At 39.0% G+C, this 15,120-nt stretch overlaps 1 long non-coding RNA gene across 1 annotated transcript; it reads left to right on the forward strand.

The window, feature by feature from the left end:
• The first annotated feature begins 9,418 nt into the window (after positions 1–9,418).
• LOC5574657 lies at positions 9,419–11,392 on the forward strand. Its single transcript, XR_002500712.1, has 4 exons — positions 9,419–9,526; positions 9,589–9,795; positions 10,277–11,145; positions 11,206–11,392. It is a non-coding gene; the product is annotated as an uncharacterized LOC5574657 (long non-coding RNA).
• The last annotated feature ends 3,728 nt before the right edge of the window (positions 11,393–15,120 follow it).

Genomic DNA, 15,120 nt, shown 5'->3' on the forward strand with positions numbered 1-15,120 from the left:
TGATCTCTTCAGGTGACTTATAGTCACTTGAGAGACCCTTCAAGACGACTTTGAACAAACGTTCAGTTTTGTCGTCATAAGTAAAAATTTGTGCTTCTTCTCTTCAAGATATCTGAGAAGAAGTTCGCGATCTTTAAGAGTTTCCGGCAAAACGCGACAGTCTCCTTTCTTTGCGATTTGGAAGGAAACCTTGATTCCCCTAATGGAGTTCAAGATCTCCTGCCTAAATCTCCCAAATTCGGAACAACTGACCACGATAGGCGGCACTCTTTGCTTCCTCACTTGAATCAAAGAGCCTGGGCTAGAGGCTGCTTCGATTTGGTGTTCGGAAAATTTGTCAAGAGCATCGAACTGATTGCTCATTTCGATACAATTATTCATTTCACCCTTGGAAGAAAGTTCGCATTCCGGGGAAGCGTCCTTTCTTCCATTCTTGCCACGTGTAGTGACAGTTTTTAAACCCACTTTTTTGGAAGGAAGTAGTGAATTCAGAGATTCACCCTTCCTTTTGTTAGTTGTTGATACCATGTTTAGTTAATAAACGAGAAAGACGTGACCTTCGAGAGGTTTTTTCCCTAGACGGTGTCCAAGAAGGATTACCACCGCTAGCTTTCGCCAACGGGTCCAACGAAAAATCGAAGGCACGGGTCCAAACAAGGATCGTAAAGGGATCAAGAGTAGAAAAAATAGTACTGAAAAGTACTGTTTAAGTAGCACTGAAAAGTACCGTTTTTAATTTTAGCACTGAAAAGTACTGTTTGTGTAGCACTGAAAAGTACTGTTTTATTGCTTTAGGTAGTTTTTAAGAAAACTTCCAAGAGCAGAGAGAATTCGTGTACGCACAGCACGAAGGTACGATGCGCACTGAGAAGCCTACTCATCTGCATCAGTACCTTGAGGCGGTGAAGTGCGTGGGCTATTGCTATCCGCTTGCGCTGTTGAACGCGTTCTTCACATCCAGAGTGACAACCACGCAGCTCAGCTGTCTGAACGACCGATTGGATAGGGTCCAGAGTAGATTTACCTTTCCTAAATTCAAACTGGTTGTTGGACAGGCCGTCCGTACCTTCCGTGTACAGTATTAGCCTGTTGAAGATCAACCTCTCCAACAATTTGTCCGTCGTACAGTGAGTCACAGTGAAAATCGTCCACCTTGAACATTACCAGAAAAGTAATTCGTACTATTCATGTATAGAACAAGAATTCAAATTAAATGGCTACGTTAGTTCGGCAAGGGTCTTGATAATTGTATGCAATTCAAGTCATTGGATATTAAAAGAATAAATTAAGCTTTAAATTTGTAAAAATAATCAATAATAAGGTCACAATGAAAATCGTCCACCTTGCCGTTATGCATGATTTTTGGGGTAATATTATAAAGTTTTCATTCATATCATTTCTTTACCTCGCAAGAATAAAGAAGGTTTAGTTTTTTAGAGTATTTCCATTAAAATGGGACGAAATAAACAGACATCGTCAGATATAAGAAAACTTGTGATAAAACTACACAAAAACGGCAAAAATCAACTGAAAATCACCAAATTTGTTAGAAAAGGGTGTGCTACCGTATAGAGTATAATAAATCGCTACAAAATTAAGCATTGAAGTAAAATCAAACCCAAAACATGGTTGAAGAAAATTATCAATGGAGCAGTTGAGCGTTAGCTTCTTCGCCAGGTTGATGCTGACCCCAAGATAAGTGCACCGAAACTCGCAATTGAAGCGAAAAAGTATCCCAGGAAGCAGGTATCTCAGAAAAAGTATCTCATAAAGCCAGAAACTATGCGTAGAGTGCTTCGAAAACATAACGTTTCATGGCAGAGTTGCAAGTCGGAAGACGTTTCTATTACCGAAGTACCTGAAATGTCGTATGGAGTTTACAGAAACACACGTTGGAAAGGATTTCAACTTCTGGAAACACTTACTATTCACAGATGAGAGCAAGTTTAATATTTTCGGACCTGACGGCAGGGTTATAGTTTGCCGGAAACCGAATGAAGACCTGAAAATGAAAAATCTTTGTGAAACTGCTAAGCATGGTAGTAGTTCCATAATAGTTTGAGGCTTCATGCCAGCATCTGATGTTAGTAACTGGCACTTTATCGACGGGATCATGGCATTACATCTAGCAGGATAAACATTTGCAACATACTGCGGCAAAACATAAAGCTTGGTTTAAAAAATGCTCATCAATCATCAATCTGCCGAGACAATCTACAAATCTCGACATTATCGAGAACTTGTGGCATCTGTTGGATGTTAAAATCAGGAAACATCAAATAACGAGCAGATATACTTTGAAAAATGCGCTTACTATTGAGTGGATTAAGATCGCTAAAACTTAAACTAAGAAACTTGTGCGATCTATGCCAAATCGTCTCATGAAAGTTTTAAAGAGCAAAAGTTTACCTACTCGATACTAGTTTATGGGTTGACACCTGAAAAAATGACAATTCTTTTAGATCAACTATAAATTGATATCGGTGGACGATTTTCACTGTGACTTATGTTTGAGGTTTAAATTTAATTTATTATTTTTCGATTCCATTTTGTTTTTAATATTCATAAAAACAGTGCCACAATGAAGTAATGGAAATATTCAAATAATTGTATGAATTAGAAAACCACAGCTTTTTTATACATAATAATAACAGAACTTTGAAAGGAAAATATGAGGGTGGACGATTTTCACTGTGACTCACTGTATCTAGTAGACAGATAAGTCTATACTCCTACGGGTCACCTGGTGGTTTCCCCGCCTTTGGTAGTAGCACCAATTTCTGTCGTTTCCATACATCCGGGAAGATTGCTTCATCAATGCAGCGTTGCATCGTGCTTCTGAACATGTCCAGATCCGCGTTAACTGCTGCTTTTATGACAACATTCGGGATACCATCGGGTCCCGGTGCCTTGTTTGACGAGAATGATTGCACGACTTCTGTCAGCTCTTCGTTCGTCACCCTCGCCACTTCTTCTTTTTCATCTGCCGCATACGGCGCTGGGGGACATGAGCTTGTGGGGTGATACAAGAAGAGTACTTCGATTACCGATCCCAGCAGCTCGGACGACTGCTCTTGGTGCGATATTGCATCTTTGGTCTTAGCCATTACCACTCTGTGACGCCTACTCCACGGACTTGAGTTGACATTCTGGCATAGTATATCCAAGCATGCCCGTTTTTGACTCTTGATTACCTTTTTGAGAGCTATCTTTGTCTCTCTGAATGCTGCACCGCGTTCTTCTCTTTGTACTTCTGTACATAAGCGTTGCATTCTTCGTCTAGGGATCTTACATCAACCTTGTCGCCAAGTACTTCTTTTGCTAGTTGCTTATAGGCTGCACTCTTTTGCTTGGAGTCTTTCTTTAAGACTAGGATTATTTTACCAGTGCTAGTACGTCTTGTGCACATCTACGCCTAACGACGATAACTTCTCCGTGCTTCTCATCGCCTTCTTAACCTTGGCTTATTTCGCCTCCTCCGTTTTGATAACGAGGGCCTCGCCTATGTTCTATGTTTCACTGTATTCGGTTCAGGATTTTCCTTGGTCTCCGTTTTCGTTTTTTTTTTTGTTTAAGACACCGACACGTTAATACTTCCAATGAACGATTTGCCCTTTGAAGGAAGCACCACACTAGACAACGGAATAGCATGCATCGCCCAGTGGCACAGTCGAAATACTTTCCTAACGAAATGTTTCCCGGACTGAAATGGGAATCGAAGCAAAACTCCTTGGCACGATGCGGCTTAACGCTTGGTAACACTTGCCGCACGGCCTCGTAGTCCACAAGCCCTCGATCTACCCGTGGTTCTTTTTTCTTGTATTTCTTGACCTTATACTTGGTATTGGCCTCTCTACTGTTACCATGTCCTCTTGATCGTGAAGCTTGGGTCGTGCCACCTTTCCCGCTCTGGAGGATGGCCACGTAGGTTAGTTTTCCCTTAGCAACCATGCGTCTTTTCGCCACGTATTTACCTGGGAAGGTCCCATCTTTCGCATCGCATATCGAATAATATCATCTTTGCAGCTAGGACCGATTATCGCAATTTCAGTAGACTTGTTTTCAAGTTCCTGCTGATATTGCTTTGGTCTTAACAAACTCGATGATGACATCGAGTTGCTCAGCAACCACCTGTATTGCCGGGAGGTACTCCCTATTGCGCTCCATGGCCTCAATTAGGTCCTAGTCATCAATCACCTTACATGTTGCACTGGAGCGGCTAGTGACTGCTGTCGTCACAGTGTCTAGGCTTTTGCCCAATCTGTTCTCACTTAAGTTGTTGTTGGTCGCCTTCTTTCTTGGCGGGAACCTTAGTCGATTATTGATGGGTCCACAAGTATCTCCTCCATCTTCGCTGGTATAATCGCCTTTGTGATCCCATGGTTATCTATGCAAGCAAGGAGGCCATGCTAGGGTTGACATAGCCCTTTATGGGGTACTATGTTCAGAGCCGGATCGGCGCAAGTCAGGTAATGACATCTGAGCCTACTCCTGTCCAGTTGAAACAACCAGGCCACAAATTTAGAACGTACTCCAAGCCCATTCGTCGTTTCAAGCCAGTGTCTCCCGACCCTACTAAGGGAGTAGACTAGTAAACTATAATCAGGATCTTACTGGCATCAATCCTGATGTGCCGTTTGGCACTCTTGTTACTTTGGGCTAGGATCCTTTGATATTTTAAGCGAAATGGGTTGCTTTGACAGAGTCGCATTCGAATTATTGTGGTTTTGATGAAGGTTCATCAGAGCTCCACCACATCCTGGGCAACACCCCAACTCACAGAGATCCTGGGGAGTCCGTTAAGCCCCTGGGCTTTCGTCCCTGATGCCCGCGTAAGGATACGGATGGATCGCAGCAAAGCGTGCGCGCGGGCGGCTGCGTTTTGAATTTTCTATCACGTTAACTTCATTTCCGCGGTATTTTTAATTCGGCCAGCGAAAAAAATTGAATTGGAGGATGTTGCTACGCCACTATCAAATGTTTTATGAAAAAGTATTTTGTCAAGTGATGTGTTTTTATGAAGGTTTCGTGAGCGGTTGTGTGTTGAACTGCTTGTCCCGTTTTTTCGCGGTTTTCGTGATACATTCTGACGTGGTTTGGCTAAGGAGTTTTTTTTTAAGAAAAGTTTGCTTTTCATATATAAAGACAAGATCTCATCAATAGTGCCCTTCAGTGGTTATTTTTTTGAATATTGCTAAAAGAAACATTGTAAGATTGCAAAAATTAACTGTTTGATTTGTTCGAGAAACGGAACCGAACCATCCATAGAATTTCGATTCAATTTCCTAGCAAAGTGTGTGCAGCTCCACGAGGAAATTGCTTCTTCATTCAACAATTACTCATTTGAAGATACTCGGTGAGTTTGTTCCAATTAAACTATTTATTTTTATTGCGATCAGGGCTATTTCTGCATCACAGGGTAGGGTCAATTTCTTTCTTCTCATTTCAGACAGCTAGCAATGGCGCTTGAACCAAAACTCGTTAGCTAGGACACAAGATGGAAAAACCAGTGCTTCATCCCTGGAAGACAAACACGCACGGAGTGACATTAACTTTCTTAGCTGCGTCACTCCCAACGTTGATAGAAGCATATCATACACACAACACACCCAATTGCGAAAAATACTAAATTACACATATACTCAATTTGTATTGGTCGCATCACTCGCTTACAGTGCATCCAAGACCCATCCCATTATCCAACTCCTTGACATCTATGAGGGCGTCGATAAGTGGCCGGCAATGGAAATTTTCATGTCTTTCAATCTTTGACTTCCGATTGGAAAGCTATTCCTTCCAAAATTGTTTCCCATTAGTAATTGGAATAAGAGTGGTAAAGTTAACAACATGACAATTTTCAGTATGCAATCTACGAAATACTCCGTTACTACGCAACGCAACGTAACGCACCACGTAAGGATACGGGTCTTCATTATTGACTTAAGGAGGTTTCACTGGAGAATCACTCCGTAATTTCTTGATGACTGTCCATGGAATCCGAATTTTTGTTTAACGGATTTTCTTCTCTACATCTCTAGTCTTAATGTAATATTTGATAAAAATCTGATTAAATTTCTTCGTCAGATTCTGAGTTTATGTTAAAGAAAAACAAGACATAATACTTTACAGTAGCGTCACAAAGCTTGGTTTCGAAATGGGTTGGGAGAGGGTTGTTATAAAATTGAATGATGATGATGAAACTTATAGAACAACTCATGAAACTCATGGAACAAAACCTCTGGTGGAATCACTAAACATCCATGGAGAAATATCCCCAAGAACTGCTGTAGAAATTCTTTGATGTAGAGTAAAGTGGGGCAAAAGTTCGAGTGGGGTAAGAGTTTCTTTTTAAGATTTCTAGCTCAATTCAAAACAAATCTTATAAATGTCACGGTGGTTCGAATGCTAATCAAGTAAGAGACTTTTAATCCAAATATCATAAAAATCGATTGAGATTTGGAAAAGTTATGGCTATTTGTTGTTTTTCGACGTGAATATTGTAATTTTTGGTCAAACTTTCGTTGCATGGAACCAATTGAAGATAAAATCTTTTTCAATATTTTATGTAAGGGCGTTTCTAGGCCTATCATAAGGTTGCTTTGAGGTGTATTAGTTTTTGCATACATGCTTGCAAACAATGTTTGGCCCATAGTGGGGCAAAAGTTCGAATCAGCGGGGCAAAAGTTCGACCTATGTATAAAATCACGGAAAAATTTGCAAATTGCCTAAAATCCACATATTATCTTCAAATTTAGTTAAATTAGTCTGATTGTGTGGAAACTGTCACCAAAATTTTACATTTCTACTTAGTTTTGCGAAAAACTGCTATTTTTGAGTATACTACAATTAACCCGGTTTAAGGTAATTTTTTGATGAAAATTTAGTGTGTATTTTTCGTCAAACTTAAGTTTACGGCTGGTGTAAAATATGCCTGTCATAAAAGAATCGATATTTTGTGTTTTCGCCAGCGAACTTTTGCCCCACACTAGATTCGAACTCTTGCCCCACCGGTGGGGCAAAAGTTCGAATAAGACAATAAATTTTGAAACTGTTATAACTAAAAATGGGTAAATATTTTGACACAAGTTTGTTCAGCAAAATTATAGCCAATATGTTGAAGGTTCACTGTATGGTATTTGTTTTGTTTTAACTGCTATTGTTTTTCTGGAAACTTTGATTATATCACTAAGGTCGAATTTTTGCCCCACCTTACTCTAATGCTTTTTGAGAATAACCATCATCTTCGGTGAAATTCCTGATGAAAGCCTTAGAAATGTATTCGTTGTTTATATTAGATTTACGTACAAAATGTTTCGACAAAATTAGACCTAAGAGATACTAAAAATATGATATTTTTAAATAGTTTGATTACATGTCGTGATTTATTTTTTCTACCAATGATCACGGAAGAATTTCTTTCAAATAATTTGGTTAAGTTCCAGTCTTTAAAACTTTCCTGGAGAATTTTTCAGAGGCATCTTTGAACAAACTTTTGATGCGCTATTATTATATTATTTTCTTTTAATAAACTCTGCAAATGAACCTGAAATGGATCTATTCATGGTTTATTCACAGCAGCGGCTTTCATACCGTGCTCCGCGAAGCACTTGGTGCTCTGCGAAGCCTTGGCAGATGCTCGGCGACGGTTTTGAAAATTTGTATCAATGCCTTTAAATATGTCAACGTTTCGCATTAAAATACGCTTTCAATTATACCAGATCCAGCCACATAGATAATTTTCAAGATTTAAAATTTAAGGGACAAAACCGATAGCGCTGATCAATTAGTATCTCGTTGGTTTGTTGTTTTCGACGTTATGGTGGATGACAAAACACAGTTTCGACGAGTCTTACACACATGTTGGACTTTCATGTAGCTCTGATATTTTTACGAGAACGTTCAGAATTTGGGCTAAGATTTTGTTATTTCAAGGCCAAACATATTCTATCGGTGAACATTTTCCCATACATTTTGTATGAGTCAGTTTTAGCTGAGAAACTGGGGTTTCTTGAATTTAACCCTCTCTTTCCCATGGTATGTGATCCACAAATTTTCGACGAACGAGAATTGGAATGTTTAGCTTAATGATTATTGGAATTAATTTATACGCTCATTTGTCTCATCAAACATCGAAATGAATAATGTTTTGTTGGTATACTTATCCTGAAAACATCTGAGCTACATGCCATATCGATAATAATCGAAATTTTGACACCGTGATCAAGGATGGAAAAAAATCGTCTCTGGTGACAAACAACACGGTATTTGAACGGTCAAAGAGGGCCGTTGCTCTTGCATCAGCATGATTTAAACACTTCACTACGCACGCGTTGAACCGATAAATGAAGTATCCGATGCATTGCTTGTCGTGGGAACAAGAGTTTGTCGGATAATGTTACAAGTAGCGATCATTTTTAATTATGGCGCATTCGCGCTATTATTTTTCGCGTAGTCCATGCCAAAATGATTTTAGAACCATAAGCAACATATCCGAGGGCAAATCACCAAGTTAACTCAAGAGCGGTCGCGCATTCAGCCATCGCCAGCGCCACCTCGCTCGGGCTGTGCATGAAAAGTGAGCTTTTCTCAAGGTGCGTGTACTCAGTACACGCATGCGACCGATCTTGGGTTAAAACGAAAAAAATCCTCAAAATAATAAAACTTTCATTCGCGAACGTTTAATCGCTACCGCACATGCAGAACGATGCATTATTCACGGAGCGGAGTTTGTTGTGATAACTTAACGTTCAACAATCTGTCATCGTAATCATCGTCATCATCGAAACTTCAAAAGCAGTTTATCTGTTCGAAACTAATGATTTTTCGATGAAAATATGTTCACTGTATTTCGGTTGGAGAATAAAATACAGTGAACACTTTTTCCTGTATATTTTCTTGATTTTGAACGAAAAAACTGCTTTTGAAAATTCCGGAATCAATGACGGATCCTGTCCCCTTAAGGCGAAGTACGCCGTCATTGAAATTTTTACTGGAAATTTTCTTATGTAATTTCATAGAATTTTCGATGAGTTTAAAACAATCTGGTACAATTTCTATGAACATTCTCTTGAAAAAAAATACCTTCAATATTCTCTCTAAAGTATATTTATAGGAAATAATTCCTTTTTTAAATTCCTCATACAGTCTCAATAATTCTCAAATATCTATCAAAGTATCAACAAATCCGAATTTCCCGTAACTTTTTATATGCCCTTTTGGTATAAACATTCGGCCAGACATCCTAGTGGTTCATTAACATTCTAAGAATGACGTAAGAACTTCAAATGACAGAGTTGATGACAAAAATAATATCTTGTGTATATAACACTATTCATTTCGTTGCGACATTTTCAATTACTAAACTTCCATGCATCTTTTTGGTAATATTATCTCTCAATTAAATTGAGTCAATTTTAAAATTCAAACATTCATTTCAGAAAATCTGTTTTGGAAACACTCGGCCATAGAGTAATCAAAGAAAATCAAGCTCGTGCCCTATTGCAATGCATCAACTACCTGACAGACAGTAAAGCCTAGCTCAATTAATCCACAACAATATTTGTAATAACATGGTAATATTATTTTCAGACATATCCTTCTTTGGATTGTTCCTATCGGCTGGAAGCCTAGAACATCTCGAGCGAATCTACAATAAAATTGAATCTGGCCATGCTGAAATGTACAACTATCTATTGCAACAATCCGCCCCACGAGAATGTGCCATGGCTGTTCACCGGTTCATAAGAGCGCATAAAATATCCATCCTGCCAGAGCGAGCGCTTAATTTATTGTGCGGTAAGCATAGAAACTATTTCACGGTGTGTCTGAAACCGTTATTAACGAAAAAGAAAACTACCACCGATCTTACACACGTCATTCAAAAGATATAATATTTTGTCGAAGCGAAGCCACATCACAGATACTTGAAATTTTAGACAAGTTGAATGATAGTTGAAATCCTACTTTGCATTATGGGTGGATTAGATCACGAAAAAGTTTAATAAATCGTGCTTAAAATTTCATGTAATCATCAATAAAATCAGTGATTTATACAACTTTAGCGACCTACTGCTCAAAATTGTGACGTGCTGGAACATGTCAACGGCATCAGATTCAGCAACCCCAAATCTAATAAAGACACATAATTTGATCCTTGAGACACGCAAAAATGTAACTATTGTTCCGGTGTAGATTTTTTTTTCCGTTTATAACGGTTTTGCACACACCGTGATCTAGAAGTACTCTTTAATCATTCCCCTCCTTTCCCTTCCCATAGCTCAAAACTACGGCATCCCTCAGCGTTTAGTGGCACTGGATGCACTTAATCTTCTGCTCCACGAATCGTCCGGCATGAGATGGCAGTTTGCACGTGCTTACCTTCTGATGATGCAGCAACTAACTTTACGGGGATATCTCACTCCGCACGAGATTCGGATCGTTATCAGCCCATACCTGGCGGTTCCAGCTATATTTCCCGGACGAAGCTCGCTACAAAACGTAACTTCGAAATCTGCAACGCTTCTGGAGATGTTCCTCAATGCACACCTGTTGGATGATCCGCAGTCACTTTCCGCGGAGCTTTCCAAAGAAACCATCAAATTTAAGCTACGATTGCGACGGATGATTCCTCCGTGATTTGCATGCTATGACAAATGATTGGAGCAGCACGAGGAATGTTATCTGATTTACTATCTGGTTGTTTTAATGATAAAATCTTTCCAGTACATACACGTAGATTTGACCGACATTCTTCTGCCTTGACACATTTCAAAGTGAGTCACTTGAAAAATAATAATAATCAACCTGCTTTTAAAAGTGCCATGACTTCCATGCGAACGACGGGAAACACCTTCACCCTCACTCTCTCTAGTCAATGAACGGTTTATTGAAGTTTTGCAAACAATATCTCGATACATCCAACTGATAAGCGCGTATTGTTAAATAAACCCTCTTTCAATGGTGTTTTAAGTGTCAATCCTTATTACTAAACGAAACTCACTCATTCCGAAGACAGTTGTTCAATCGGTTGTAGTTTGGGAACATACTTTTTTTACATTTACGTCGTCTAGCATGGTTTTCAAATTGTGTTGTGGTAGCAAAAGCTACAATATGGAGAATACCCCAGCAGGAGATGTGCCAAAAATGGTACGTGATTTGATTCGTTCTAGAATGTGAATTATAGTAACGAATTATCTTCTCTAATAGACCACTACTAGCAGTTCAACGGTAATTACACAGCCGGGCTTTAAAGCGAAGAATCCAGATGACACATCAGTGGAAGCTTCTAGCAGGGACGACCAAGGAAGCTGAAAACATGTGAATTAAGTGCTAAGAAATTTTTAAATAACTCGTTTATAATAAAATGTTTAAATATGTCGTTGGTATCGTTAAACATTGTGATTGCATTCATAACATGTCAAGAATTCCATTCTTCATCCTCGGCAACGCCCAACGCACGCCAACTTTATCAATAACTGAGCACTTCATTTTGCGCTTCACGCCTTGCACAATCAGTTTTGAAGAATGCACTATCTTAATAGGGTTGATGTCCGGCATTTTACAACATTCCCTCTATACACAACCTTTCGATAAAATTATCTTCTGATTGCTAGATTGTTATCATCTCATAAGGCCGGATTCTTTCCGTAATGCGTATTCTACGGAAAATCACAGCAGTATCGCAAGGTTTTTCCTAATAGTAGTTTACGGAACAACTTTCAGGATGATGATTTTTACAGCACGAGTCGTAAATTTATCCTACGAGGCTGGCCGAGTGATGTACAAATCGAGTTCTGCTACGAGTTACGTACAACATGTTTTGCGATTTCGTAAAAGACCACTTGAAGGTATCAGAAATTAGATCAGAATGCATTCACCATTATTTAACAATTTCTAAAAAAATGTTGTATCATGATTCATTACGCAACTCAAAACAGTTGTGTGAGGAAGCGTTGCGTAATGCATCATTACAGCACTGGTTTCAGTTGCGTAATGACTATTCCCGCACTGCATACTTCAGTGCTGGAAAGTAGGTCGTTTCATGACAGATTGACATGATGAAAAACAGCCTGTTACACTTTATTTTTAATTATGAATCGTGGTTTACGGCTAACCAGCCGAGTGGAAGTTTAACAACTACCGAAAGCTAAACATTACATATATTTTGCAATTGGATTAAATGGACAAATTTATGTGAAGTTTTGCTAAAAAGTTACACGTCTTCTCAGTGAGAATCGAACTCACGACTCCCTGATCTCTAGTTAGGGCGCGTTACCACTACCCCATGAGAGGACTCATGAACGCAGAAGTTAACCTGAATTCGATTTCAGCTCAATAATCACGTGGTCCTCTTTCGCAAAATGCACCTCTTTCGGAAGAATTAGATGCCCATCTAAACACAACGCTTTCTACATATATCCAATGCCTAGCCCGAGAGCGCAAATATGCAGTTATGGGCAGTAAAATAAGTATTGCAACACTCAGCTGAATATTGAATCACCCTGAAAAGTTTAGCATCACCTCAAAACAGGTTAATTCACATTGCTATATCTCGAGATCCTTACGACTTGCAAAGAAGCGATCTTCAGCAAAGTTGTTCAGGGGATCAAGGACATCCGGAAAGCGAACAGTTTAGTTCGCGATTTTGCCGCTAGGTGGTGTTAGTGAGCATGTAAAATTGAGCATTTTGAACGAGTTCTAGCTTGTGATCCATAAGAGATAGAAAGTTCGGGTCTTCGGCAAAGTTGCTCAGGGGTTCAAGGACATCCTGAAAGCGATCAGTTTAGTTCCGTTATCGTAACGGATATTACCTTTCATCTGCCTGGCACGAGCCTCAACGACTATTTTGCGTGAAGGACAATTCCAAAAATTTGACTTATGATTGCCCTTGCAATTGGCGCATAAGAACATATCGGTATCTTCCTTCACTGGACAGACGTCCTTAGCGTGAAAAGAACCTCCGCAAATCATGTATTAAGCATCCATGTGGCAATTCTTTGTACCATGACCCCACTTTTGGCACCAACGGCACTGAGTGGGGTTCTGGTAATTTCTTCCAGGTTTCTGGAAATGTTCCCATGTCACACGGACATCGAACAAAAGTTTTGCTTTTTCTAAAGCTTTAATATTATTAAGTTCATTTTTATTAAAGTGAACTAAATAATATTCTTAAGAAAGCCCTTTCCGAACAATGCCAGATTGGGTTCTCTTTTTTCGTAATGTTTTTATTAGGACTGGGGAAAATTCAAGTAAATCATTTATTCCATTTTTGATCTCTTCAGGTGACTTATAGTCACTTGAGAGACCTTTCAAGACAACTTTGAACAAACGTTCAGTTTTGTCGTCATAAGTAAAAAAATTGTGCTTCTTCTCTTCAAGATGTTTGAGAAGAAGTTCGCGATCTTTAAGAGTTTCCGGCAAAACGCGACATTTTCCTTTCTTTGCGATTTGGAAGGAGACCTTAATTCCCCTAATGGAGTTCAAGATCTCCTGCCTAAATCCCGCAAATTCGGAACAACTGACCACGATAGGCGGCACTTTTTGCTCCCTCACTTGAATCAAAGAGCCTGGGCTAGAGGCTGCTTCGATTTGGTTTTCAGAAAATTTGTCTAGAGCATCGAACTGATTGCTCATTTCGATGCAATTATCAACATTATTCATTTCACCCTTGGAAGAAAGTTCGCATTCCGGAGAAACGTCCTTTCTTCTATTCTTGCCACGTTTAGTGACAGTTTTAAATCCCACTTTTTTTGAAGGAAGTTCAGAGATTCACCCTTCCTTTTTTTTGTAGACCTTCGAGAGGTTTGTTCCCAAGACAGTGTCCAAGTAGGATTACCACCGCTAGCTTTCGCCAACGGGTCCAACGAAAAATCGAAGGCACGGGTCCAAACAAGGATCGTAAAGAGATCAATAGTAGAAAAAATTGTACTGAAAAGTAATGTTTTAGTAGCACTGAAAAGTGCCGTTTTTAATTTTAGCACTGAAAAGTACTGTTTTATTGCTTTAGGTATTGTAAATTTTGCATCTTATCGGAAGCGATGATTTGTAATCGTCGCTGGTGAAACCGTCGCCAAAATCGTCACCAGCCAACCAGCCGCTGCGAATTTGACGTTTCATCAGTCTTACCAACACAACGGCAAATCACCTTTGATTTGTTTGCTGGCGATGATTTTGGTCGGTCTGTTTGAAAGTTAGCGGCGCAATTCGTTGCCGATGAAACAGACAATAGTTTTTCATCACGCCAGTCTGTCATGAAACGTTCTACTTTACACTTAAGGGTCTCAGAAATTATAATGCACTCACCCTTATTTTACAATTTCTTAAAAATTGTTCTGTAATGATTTATGACGCAACTCAAAAAAGTTGCGTAATGAAACAGGGTTGCTTAATGAATCATTACTGCACTGCACTTCAATGCAGGAAAGTAGGCCGTTTCATGACAGATTGGCGTGATGAAAAACTGCCGTGAATCGCAAGTCAGTTTCATCTGCATTTTTGTAAAAAATTAGTGGAGCTTAGTTTTCAACATATCTTCCAATGCTCTTTCAACTACACTAAAGAGATAGTATGATTTGTTCGAACAAAATAGTAAAAAACACCAAGTCAAATTGTCCCATAATAAAAAGTAACCGCATATCAGTACCACCACAGATTTTCGCACCGTGTAACTCAAAAATGAACCGTATTTTGATCATCTTTTTTATTTTTCTCGGAAAGATACAGTAGTAATAAGCAAATTGTGAAAGTTTCATTAAGATTTGAACATGTTCAAATTTTCTAGACATTTTTGAATATTCATATGGAAAACGAGTTTAGAAACTTCACAGCCCATTTTTTCAATGCTTACTTTTTACAGATGGGACTGACTTGCGATTCACGGCTGTATAATTGCAGTAAAACATTCATAAAGATCAAATTGAATCAAGTTATTACTTGGGGTTTGCCCTTTTCCTCAACATTATGCATTTTTTTTCAGCTGGAAGTCACTAACAAATGATTTTGAATTATTTGTGTAGGCCACTGAAATAGAACAAATTTTATTTGAGGTAAATATGCGTCAAAACCAAACCAGCTAGTCAGCCATATTTCTAAAAATAATGTTCAGACTAATTGCAATGTGGT

Source organism: Aedes aegypti, chromosome 2 (assembly GCF_002204515.2).
Source record: "Aedes aegypti strain LVP_AGWG chromosome 2, AaegL5.0 Primary Assembly, whole genome shotgun sequence".
Taxonomy (NCBI): domain Eukaryota; kingdom Metazoa; phylum Arthropoda; class Insecta; order Diptera; family Culicidae; genus Aedes; species Aedes aegypti.